We start from the raw sequence: 13,330 nt of genomic DNA, 5'->3' as shown, positions 1-13,330 counted from the left end.
TCTTATGTTAGTACATAAATGTTCTAATAGATCTACTAAAGGTCCTTTTTTCATTGAATTATCAACTAGCTTTGATGCTAACTGATCTTACTAGAACTTTTGGGCACAAAGATGAATAAAAATATATTTGATGACATGTAGAACATGGCCAACATCATTCATTTGTTTCATTTGAGCTATTGTTCAACAAATTTAGATGTTAATTGATACACTACAAACAACTTCTCCTATATATCTACTGCAAATGAACATTTATTTTTAGAAATGGATATCATATATTCATGATATGTACCTAAGAAGGAACATGTATTAGAATAGGAGGTTGAACTCTTGCAATACAACATCAAACATAGAGTCATGAAATCAAGAATCAATGGTGAATATGAGGCATAACTTTATATCAATGTTCCTACTTTTTTATTTTTAATTGGGTACATAATTAGGTACAAATCTACGGATAGTCGAGCGAGCATCCATATCTTGGGTGTCGAGTGAGATCCCCCACAAGCCCTCCTCTACTGACATTGCCTCTAATGGAGCTGTCGTGTCTCCCTAAAATTAAGTATGTTGACTTGAACAGGTTCCTCACTGCTCCCATCAAAGCAGTCATGATGTTTATGATCATCCTGTCAATGCAATATTTATTTCATCATTGAAGGTGACATAAACTCTTGAAGTTGTAGATGTAAGAAAGAAAAACATAATGCAATGGACCATATAGTTGGCAATACTACTATTGATTCTCCCATTTTTTATGTCATCGACAAGTTTTAATTGCAGCAACAATATTGCAGATAGTAGTGGTTCTCTAGATTATTGAGATAATATAAGTATTATCATCTATTTTAAAATACAAAATACCATTTATAATAAATAAATAATATTAAATATCTTTAATATATACTATTGGATATATTTAAATCTAAAAATATGTATAATGATAATATATCATTATTTATTAATATAATAATTTGATAAGATATATTTACTAATACAATAATCTTATGATATGTCTAATAATGATAATAAATGTAATAAAGTTAACATTTATAATAAGATTATGATATGTCTAATAATGATAATAAAAGTAATAGAGTTAACATTTATAATAAAAGACATGACATATATATATGACGTAGAAGATTTGATATGGATACGGGGTTATTCTATAAGGGTTACTATATGTTGAAGATAACCTACAACTGTCAAAAATTTACTAGCTAATGAAAGGTTGGGAGATATATATATCCTAAGGAAACAAATTCTCTTTGTATTTTCATTGACAGCTCAAGCCCCTTTTCATGTGAGGGAAAATACAAATAGCTTGACTATAGTTCAAGTTGGTGGACTACTTAGAAAACGAAGAAGAACAACAACAATATTAATAAGATTCATTATCAAATGCATTGTGTTTGAATTTTTAAACATTAAAAGGCATTGTAAAAAAATGAATAGCGTCATATATATACATATGTAATTATCATCATAATTTGATATATTATAGAGCCATTATGAGAGCGACATCACTGGTCAGCAAAGTAGTTTGTGACATGTTTAAATCAATTACTAGACAAAAGAAAATAGTAGAAGACAATGCAAATGGCATCAAGCTCATCATAGATTTCTATAGTTTCAACATTCTTGAGAGAGACTTTCATCAAGAAAAAAGTTGAATATGATATTTCTGGTACTCCTTCCATTAAACATGTTTGTACACCATGACAAAGATGAATTGCGAGTTGCATTTCACTTGATGCTTTCTATCCAATGCAACATGCTATGACCATGCTACTAACAAGAAACAGTTGTATCTCGCCATCCCAATGGATATCTAACTGAGTTTTCTATTTTCCATTTTTGGTCACCAATCCTTATTTCTTGGCGTCTAACTATCCTAATATCTAAACAAACCATTCAAAGATGTTCAAGGAGTGAAGCCTGTTGACTTAATTAATAATTTAAGTATTTTTTTTACATTATTAGAGTATAATATCAATATTAGTTTAATATAACTATAAAATAATTATTATATTGTAACACAAAAATTTCAACTTATATTATTTGTGAAAAATACAAAATTATAATTTAAAAAGTATTATAATCAATTTAATTTATAATTATTTTTTACTTATTGTTATAGTTATTTTACATTTTAATAAAAATAAAAATAATCGTATTTGTATAAAATGTAAAATTAAAATTAAAATGATGAGAATCAATTTAATTTGTGACTTTATTTACTAACTAAATAAGTTGTTCAAAAAGAAAATATTTTTTCTACTTTTAATTTTGATTAAAATCACAAAATATTATAAAGACATTTTTTCTCTATAAAACATATTATTTGAATTAAAACTATGAGTTTGTTTTATTAATGTTAAGTCATAAATCAATTAATTCTCAAATAGTAATAACAAATAATAAATAATGATTAATGTTAAGCGATGAATTAATTAATTCTGAAAACTAGTAATAAATAATAAAATATGATTAATGTTATAATAAATCAATTAACTCTTAAACAATAATAACAAATAATTAAAAATGATTAATATTGTAATAAGTCAATTAACTCTCCAACAACACCAATAACAATGTTGTTACAACTAATCTAAATTGTAAATATTTATTAAATTGTAAATAGTGGCATGTTGTGATGGTTAAGTTGTTGAGTGGTTATCCTTGCCATCAAGGTTCAAATCTAATGGGGATGAGGTCCCCCATTTGTGGCCTCACTGGTTCATAGCTCCAGGTCAAAGCATTTACCCCTCTTTAAAATTTAAAAAAAAAACAAATTACCCAACATTCCTACATGTAATTAAAAATCATAACCTAAAATAAATGCAATACATAATCAATGAGGATTTTAGGTTTAAAAAAGTTATTCTTAATTTTATTGAAAAAAAAAACATTTACAATTATTTGATTTTTATTATAGAAAATTTGTTATTTTATTTTATTTTCTAATTTAAATTTTGGAATCAATATAACATTTTTATTTTCTAAAATTAACAATTGATTTTATCTATCAATTAAATTTTAATAATACTTAGAGTTTTCTATGTTATGTGAAATTAAGTTTATTTAATACTAGTTCTTGTGCATGTTTCACAATATTTATTTACTTCAATTTATTTGTATTCTAATATAATTATATGAAAATTTTAAATATCAAAGATCATGAATAAAAAGTATTTTGTATTTGTCAAAAAATTGACTTGATCTAGTAATGGTGCAAATTGGATTGTCAACAACTCGTAGTATGTCTTGTGTAATAACAAGTATGACTTGTTTCCCATACTTTCCATCCATTGACAGAGGCCAAGTTTACAACAAATGCAATCTTATGTAATGCGAATAATGGCAAAAATGATACATGGGAGAGACGCATTCCTGTGTGGGGTGAAAGCAAAAGGGGATTGAAATTAGAATGGTAGCTGTCACTATCACATTCTCAATTAGGACTCTGGATTTTTATGGTCTGCAAATCATGACAGTTGTTGATTGGGCACTTCAATTCCTGTTGGGAAGACTGCAAGAACAACAATGAATCATTCTTCGACACTCATTTCAATCCATTTATCATGCATCCTCAAACAAAAAGAAGTAACTACAACTCTAATGAAGACATGGATAATCATATTCACTTATTTCTTGACAACCCCATTCCCTCTTTATAAAATTCTCCTTCCCCTTAAACACACCTATTCAACCCCTCTCAAATCTTACTTTTTCTTACACAATAAGTTCAAGTGCAATTAGTAATTTAGTAATGTATATGTCATGCGTTTTAGTGTAAGTAGTTTGCACAAAACCTTGATCTTACCTGATTAGCTAAACCATAACATCAATATTTGATGGTTAGAGTTTGGTTATTGCCCTTCGTGCTTTTAACTATTCAATAATTATGACTTAAGCATGGCAAAAAGCTATCTTTTACTTTTTCCAAAGATAGGGACTCAAGCTCTATTAGAGCTCTTGTTAGCAATGGAATTCTAATTAGATGATCTAAGGTTGTTGGAATCTCTTATATATGTATTCCCACATAAAGCTCCTTACGAAAATAAGAATAGTTCACTAAAATTATTTCTTTGAAAATTTAAAAAGTTCATCTATGTATATTATTTTTCAAAGTAATTTTTTAGGTATTATCTTTTTTTCAAAAAAATAATATGATTAAATTAAATTTACATTACACTTATATTAATTGTTATAGAATTATATACTTAGATATGTTTTTTATTTAATTATATGGAATAAATATAGATAAGACATAAGATATAATTTATATAGAATATTTATATTTTAGATAGCATATTATTTAAATTAATCATAAATAATATAAAATAATATCTCTATTATATTATAATTATAACTTATATTAAATAACTAAATTAACTTTAAATTATTATATTAAGTATTATACGTTTATGTATTATAATTATTAGTTCTTCTATAGGCTATGAACTATAGGCATCAACTTTTTTAACTAGTGATTAAACTACTTAACTTCAATTTGATTGGTTAAAACAAATGGACAAATAATTTTTTTAAGAAAACCAAATGAACATAACCTTAACAAATCTTTAAAAAATTAATAATTTGATGTGTCAATTTTTATTTCATACCTATCTTTTCTTATCAAATATGAAATTATTTAATATAATGTAAAATAGTATATCAAGTATGCATTTGCAATATTTAACAAATGCTACATCGTGGCATGTAGTAAAATAAGTGTAATAGAAATAGCTATTGAATATTATAATAATTTTTCATATATTAGACAATAGAGGTATAATATTATAATTTTCATTATATATTATATAATTTTAGTATTATAAAATGTATTACAAAATAATAGATTTTAAAATAATATTTTATTTTAAATTTAATTAGAATTGAGTTCTAATTTATTTGTAAAATAAGAAAATAATTATAAATGAGTGTAAGAAATAGATTATAGTTATTTAATTACAAAGTTGATATAGAGATATAAAATTTCAATATATAATATAATTTATGTGATGAATTAAATATAACATCTCAGATTAAAATAGAGCACATATTAATTGAAACACTTCATTAAAATACTATATAGATAGTTTTTAAAATACTAAGCAAGAATTTAACTTAAATTTAAATCTTAAAATCTTTTCGAAAAATGAATATGGAGTATGACTCCTAAAAAAGGGTACCAAATTGATTGAGTCAATCATAATTCAAATAAGTCATTTATATAATATTTATAATTAATAAATATTTATGAAAAGTTTAGAAATAAGTAAATAAGAAACACATGTTTATCTATGATTGATCTATGAGTGCAAAACTATTTTGTGGTGAATGCAATAGTGCATTCCACAGCAAGTACAATAACAAATTAAAATAAAACTATATTATGTTTTTTAATTTTAGATTTTAATATGAATAAAGATGTAATTTTTTACAAGTTATCATTTTATAATAATATTCTTTAAAAAATATTATTTTATTGAATAAAAAATTATAGTCATAAAAAAATTTCATATCTGTCATTAAATTATTTAGAAACTTAATATAGCTTCATTAAATTTCATATATGTTCAATACATCATTTTTTTTAAATGGTAAAATAATTTGTTATTTGCATTTTTCATATATCTTGTATAATGTCATACATTTATATGTATATTTGAATATGATTTATTTTTTAATTATAGAAAAGAAATTATTTTTTATTAAGTACAAGATATAAAATTTTGTCTAAAATGTTGGCATAAGTAATGATTATATTTTGGCATGAACTTTGTTGCTATACAATCCTATTTATTGATCTACCAAAAGTAAAAGTAAATAATGTTTATGTATTCTCTTTTTCTGAATTTGAAAGCTAAATAATGTAGCTTTGATCAATTTAACAGATATTGTCCATTGCAAACTAAACACAACATTTGACCAATCGTAATCTCTTCAACTTTAAAAGTTACAAGGTAAATGCATGAAAAAATGTATAGATTTTCACATATTTAACAACCTATTTGATTTACTACTTTTTTTCTAAACACTTTTCAGGCTATCCCATTCCATTCGGGTGTAAGGCAGATGTTGCAACCATGAGATCAGATAGGTGAAGGGTTCTAGATTTTAAATTCATTTGGCATTCCATTTTCATGTATTATAAAAAGTAGGGAAATTTAAGATGAAGATTGCCAATACCAAATCACTATTTTTTTTAATCTTCCTAGGACTTCATCCACATAAATACCAACATCTCCAAGTATTTTCTTCTCATAGAGAACCAAATCATGGCTTCTTACAATGAATCATTCAATCTTCAATTCTCATGTGCATACCAATATATTTGGAAGAATTTACAACCCCTCTGAGCTTCGCCACTACCCTAGAAGCCTCTATAAAAAATTCATCCACCAAATCAAGGCATTTAAAAACCATAGCACACTCATTTATAGACTATTAGTTATGCTATAATGAAAGTTTTGTATCCCTTTAACTTAATAGCACAATGTCCATCAATCTATGGGTTTCAAAGACATTCATCCAACTACCCCAAATCTTTATGAGTACTCTAGTGACACATGTTCCCTTGTGCACAATAAAACCTTCCGTGGGAATTGAATATTGAACCATCTAAAGTAAACCATGGAAACAAGAATTGAAGTGTTTGAATAAAAAATCTTCATAAAAGGAGACATGTTATAGAAAGTTTGCGTTTTTGTGAACCAAAGAAACACTCAAATTAGGCATGAGAAAATTCCCCTTCAATCACATGATCGTAAGAAGCCCTATCTAGAACAATCTTTTCATGAGAAGGACATGATGCCACATTTTACATGTTTCATAAAAAATGTCTAATTTGATTTGATTTCCCAATTTGAACCACCTTAACCTTAATGTAACAATATTACTTCCTTTCAAAGGTGCTATTATCAAGTTGTTCTAAGTGTAGAGGAAACTTTTGTAAGCTAAAAATAATCATTTTGTACCGAAAAGATCTCTTATTTTTTCCATTTTCTAGCCACCATAAACTTTTCCCATTGTAAGACCATAGGATTATTCAAGAAATTCGATGGGACTTCCTCCAAAAGTAAGCCTATCTACTTAATAAAGGAAAACACTATTTGCATATCATAACCAAGATCTATCATTGATCCCATCTCAAAGATAGCCTACTATACAATTCTCTTATACTCTTTTTGTAGGGACAAACTATGGTTCAAATATTAAGGATAATTGATAAGATTTATGAGTCAGTTCATCTTGCATCTAAATGTCAATCTGGAGTTGTAGAATGATGAAAGGTATAGTGGTTGTCTGCTCAAGGGATGAAGATAACATTCCAAGTGGGGATGAGAGCAACTAGAACACAAGAAAATAAACCTACAACAAACCAAAGTAGAACTAGTGATAGGAACTATCATTTCTTGGTGACAGGAACTAAATCGAAACTTTTAAGGAAAAACTATTCTAATAATCTAAAAGCATTGTAAAGAATGACAATTTAATCTACAATTTAATATTGTAAGAAATAAATAACAAACCACATAAATCTGAATTTATAATTAAATCCAATACAAGTATCAATTAATGATAATTATTTACAATTAAATAAATTAAAATATATAAAATAATGAAATAATTTCTAAAATTAAATTAAAATAATAACACACATATAATATAAACCAAATCACTAGTCACCCTAAGAAGTGGATCCTGCCTCCTTAGTATGCCTAGTAATGGAAATAAATGATCCTCTACACTCCTTCAATCAAAACAATAATATTATATTCATCCAAAGATAATACATAATGTTTCTATAGAGAAGTTCACGAACATAAGCATGTTCAATTCCTTTGATATTAAATCTTTATTACATTCCCCCCATCTCAGAAATTCATTTTACAATATATAAGAGAAATTGGGCTCCCTATTATCAGAAATGCCTGTTTATAAAACTTTGTGTCATTATTATTATTTTTGAAAATCATGTGCAATGCAACTTTGAGAAATGATGGTTGGGAATGGGAGGTCAGTGGTTTAACACCTCGACTATCTACTTTCTTTGTTTTCTTTATAATAGGCAATTTGTTATATTTTAAATATGGTATGTCATGATTTGTTATTGTAAACCATGCTTGGTTGAGTGGTCATGGTTATAAATGAAATGGGGGAGGTTGCAAGTTTGAATCTCATCTCATTATATTTTTAACCTATAACATTTCTCTCATTTTAGTCATAAATCAAAGATGTTCACAATATTCTCCTTGATTTTAGCAACAATTTTCTCCTTGATTTTAACCACGAACAAATAATATGGAATTTGTTATTTATCCCCACATATTTGGAGTTTCTCCTCTACATAAATATTAATTTCCTTGGCACAATAAATGTTACTAAATACAATCAAATATATATATATATATATATATATATATATATATATATATATATATATAACTTATGTATATTGAAATTTATGCAACATAAAATGGGAAAATGGTATAGACATAGAATATAGTAATGGAAATGAAGGCATATGAGATGGCTAAAATAGGGTACAATTTAGGACATAAATAGCTCTCATTATTCCCCCCAACTTAGCATATTGCATGTTCTCGTGCAATCATTATGATCAAGAGCTATTTGAACTAGTTGCCTTTTGAATGTATGTCATTGGTTTTCTTTGTCACCCTTAACTATTATAGATAATGCACAACCACTTTTTTTTTTGAGATTCTCATGGCAAGATTTATTGCTTCATTTTTAATTTTGTTTTTGCCAATATAGTTACCTCCTTCAATTTTTCAATTTCATTTTTCATAGCACCATGTTTCAAATGTTTATATGTAGGAGGTGTCATGAGAAATTTATCTCACTATGCACAAGATGACTTAATTGGAACGAGTGAAATGGTTATGCAACATAAATAATTAGCAAGGGTGAAATAATAGGATTCATGAAAAATATGAGTAGGAAATTATGGGTTTCAGGATGGAACGAACAAGGATAAATAATGGGTGAAAATATATGTAATAAACATGTTATACCTCCCCCAACTAAAATGGTTGATCATCCTTAGGAAAAAAGAAGAGGAAAGGTAGGCATGTTTCACATATGATCAATATATTAAGAAATATTAATAAATTTAAGAGATAAAATAATGAAAAAAAATAAATTGATTTTGTTACCAACATACATGTTCATGGATGTCAAGGGCTAGAAGCCAAAACATCATTGCAAGTTCAAAGCTCAAACAAAGAAAAAAAACAAATGTTGACTAGAATGATTGTCATAGAAAATATCACCATTTGAAAGAAGTAATATAGAGTACACTGAAGGGAGATTGATCCATTTTCCATAGCACCTCGATTGAATGTATAACACTTAAGGTAAGTGATCAAAATCATAGTGATCACAAAAAATTGAAGAACAACCACACAATGAAGCAACTTGAGATGTGAGAAACAATGAGAGAGAAAAGAGCCAAAGAAGCAATCGAGTGTCCCTAAAAAATTGTTAGCTCAAACCAATAATTGCTTTTTTTATTTTCCTTTACTTTTTTATTGACTTTTTTAGTTTTTTTATTTTTGATAATAACAAGTGACCATTGACAAGCTAATTTTTAATCACTTATCACTTAATGAGCTGTAAAAATAGTTTTCACTACTAAAATTTTATTTCACAGTTAATATCTACCAGAAATTGGTTTTTAGATATCAATTAGCCAACAAGGCCCAAAGGTTTTCATTGTTGGATAACTACATAAAATGACCAAATGAAAAACATATCCTTATATGGATGGTGAAGAGTGATATCATCAAAAACTTGAGTTCTTTCCAAGTCCTCACAAAAGGAACCATTGAAAATGAATTACATAATGAATTGGAAATTATGACCAAGAATAACTTGAGCATGATAATCACTTTCCCATAGAACCAGTCTTGATCCATTTATCTCATGCTACTAAATCTAGATACTTCTTGTATGACTTTGTAACAACCATTAGCACACTTGGATAAACAAATAATCATAATGATGGCATTCCTCAAAAGACATATTGCTCTATGATGACACCACATGAAGCTATGCTATCTAACTTGGTAAGAATAAGAGGTACCCATTGCATGAAATAACACACCTTCATTACCAATGACAACATGGTAGAGAGAAAGACCAATTGTAGTCATCAATGTGTCTATAAAACTATAGGAAGATTGAGACACATCTCTAGGAAGGAATGTGATGATCTCCAACATGCTCAGGTTCTTTGTGCATATCCTTAAGATATTTATGAATTGGATGTGTAGCTCCAAAAAAATATCACTTCAAGATTCATGAAGACCAATTTGTACACCATCCTCCACATAATATATAATCTAATGCAGGGGCATATTGGGTTTTGAGAAATCTTGCATCAACAAAAAATAGATCTTGTTTGCTATAGCAGTCTTTTGATCGTGAAATATATGTTGCTTCTATTCATGTCATGTTATGTGTAGTTAACATGTTGATTAGGAGCTATACTTGATCCTCCCCTTAAGATCACAAGCCTTGATTGTTTGTATTTATCGAGTTGTGAACTATTTTTTGTGGTCTCTATTTTGGCATATTTTCTTCTAGTGTGTCATGTTATTTCTTTTGGTGTGGTTTCATATGTTAAGTTAGGATCTGGCTCCTGAGACATGTGTGGATCCACCTTCGAGTGTTCATTGCCTTATGCTTTATTTAGTGTCATTTTTGGTTTACTCTTCCTAGGTTGGACCTATAATGTAATTATATACTTGACTAGCCAACTTGTGGCTTAGGTCGCTATATAAGAAGCTTAGTTAGAGGTAGTTAGGGGAAATAGAAATTAGAGAGAGGATTACATGAGATGTTGAGAAGCAGGATAGATGTGAGTTTGGATTTCTAACATTGTAATATCATTGTATATGGCAAAAACCCATAAGGCCTCATAGCCAAGCATGTTGAAAAACTTCTCTTAATTATTACATCAGTGTCATTTCCAATTGTTGAGCTTAATGTTCAAATTTTTTGCTTATTAATTACACCTGAGGAAAATTATGGAATCTAGCCTTATGAATATTGTTTATATGTTGCTTATGTGTGTGACTCTGAGCAGGGTTATTTATGAGCTTAAGTTGAGTTGATTTTTCTTGAGTTTCATAGCTCCTCCCATCAGGTGGTATTAGAGAGAGTTCTTTGTTGTGGATTGGATTTTTGGGAACCTTATTTGATTGGTTGTAGGGTGGAAGATCTGAGATATGTCATATAACTTGCAAAAGGTTATGATCTTACACAGACTATTGTCAAAATGGTTTGTGGTAGAGGAAATATTGATAATTTTATAATGGAAATGTTGAGGAAGATTGCAACCAAACTTGAAGCTATGGAGATTGTTAGGAAAAATTCAACAATGACAAGATAGCTTAATCAGAAATGGATGACAAAACATGCAAACCATAACTCAAAAACTTTACGTGGAGAAACCCATTTGGGTAAAAAATCCACCACCAAAGCTCCAACACTTTATTGCTTCACCATAATAGGATTACATTTCTACATTCTTGCATTGCTCTAACTTGCTCTAAGTTGCTCTCTTTCTACAAATACAAGCATTGAATATATAGCCATGAGAGAAACTATAAATCATTTAAAGAATGATTTCTCAATCCACTATGATAAGATAAAGGAATCTTATCTTCTCCATTGTCATAGTGTCTTGTCCACTATCAATGAGATAAGGTGTTTTATCTTCTCCATTGTCATAGCGGCTTGCCCATTATCAATATGATAAGGTATCTTATCTTGTACATTTTCATAGTGGCTTTCCCACTATCAATAAGATAAAGAGTATTGTCATAGTGTCTTTCCCACTATCAATAGGATATGTTGTATTGTCATAGTGGCTTTCCCACTATCAATAAGATAATGTGTCTTATCTTTCCCATTGTCATAGTGGCTTGCCCACTATCAATAAGATAAGATATCTTATCTTTCCCATTGTCATAGTGGCTTTCCCACTATCAATAAGATAAGATGTATTATCTTCTCTATTGTCATAGTGGTTGTCATCTATCAATAAGATAAAATATCTTATCTCCCACTATCAATAAGATAAGGTATCTTATTTACCCATTATCATAGTGTCTTGCCCACTATCAATAAGATAAGTTTTCTTATCTTTACTTTTGTCATAGTTTCTTTTAGTATTTTATCCATTACTTTCTTATCCTACAAGTCGTTAGAATCACATATGAAAATTTAAGATAATTACAAGTGTAATAGAAATATGACATCAAGGTTCAGAAATATCCCCAACATTCTCCCACTTTTCAAACACCTTGCAATATTCAAACTAATGAAACTATATCATCACAACCATCCATGAAACCACATAAAGTTTAACGCATGCTCTTGTGTTCCAACTAGACACTTGTTCAAAAAACACAAGCATAAGATCTCAATGATAACAAAGGCTCAAAAATAATGCTACCAATCTACCATGCTTATGAGCTATAAAAAAGCATCAAAAATAGGATAAAATATCAACAAAGTGATTCTCCGAAAAATAGGATAAAATATCAACCAAAATAATAACCAAGTTGATTGCTCCAATCCTGCTGCTAAAGCCCCAAGATAGAATTCATAACAAATGCTAACCCATCCAATCACTCATACATCAAATGTATCCAACATCAAGAAACTCATGCCAGCAACAGAACCAAACCCATAAACTACATCTTTGAGCTCTATGTGCAAACCAGTCAATGAAGACCAAACACATACAAGAACTCCCACTGCATGGGTAATGTAAAATTTAAAAGACTAGAGGCATACTGAGTCTACCAATAACAACACAAAGAAAGTGTAACCATTTAGTACCAAGGACCATCCACAAAGATATGCAAATCACGTAGCAAAAATACTACAAGAAACATCTCTCTCATCCAATCTCCACAACTCTCCCATGTTCTCCACATCCAACAAAGAAAAGAGATAAATGAACCACCATGTTATCAAAAATAAAAAATAAAGTACAAGTGATAAAATATGACCACAAAAGAGTGACCACCATAGCTTCAATGGATCTCAAAAAACAATGTCTTGCGACCCCAAACATCCAAGAAGATAACCAAGACCAAAGAGAGAACCTGCAAAGCATAATCATGTATCATGTCCTTCTATAAACACTTCTAAATGTTAGTTGTGTAAAGTATGATCTCCTTCAAAATGCAAAGTGAAAAGCCACAACAACATCCAAAACTACTCAACCTCAAGTAATCAAACATATCATGATATCATGAATCTATATGGATGTATGTATTTT

Source organism: Cupressus sempervirens, chromosome 6, assembly GCF_028749045.1.
Source record: "Cupressus sempervirens isolate cs-2001-9-10 chromosome 6, ASM2874904v1, whole genome shotgun sequence".
NCBI classification, from domain to species: Eukaryota; Viridiplantae; Streptophyta; class Pinopsida; order Cupressales; family Cupressaceae; genus Cupressus; species Cupressus sempervirens.
Note: the sequence above shows the minus strand (reverse complement) of the source record.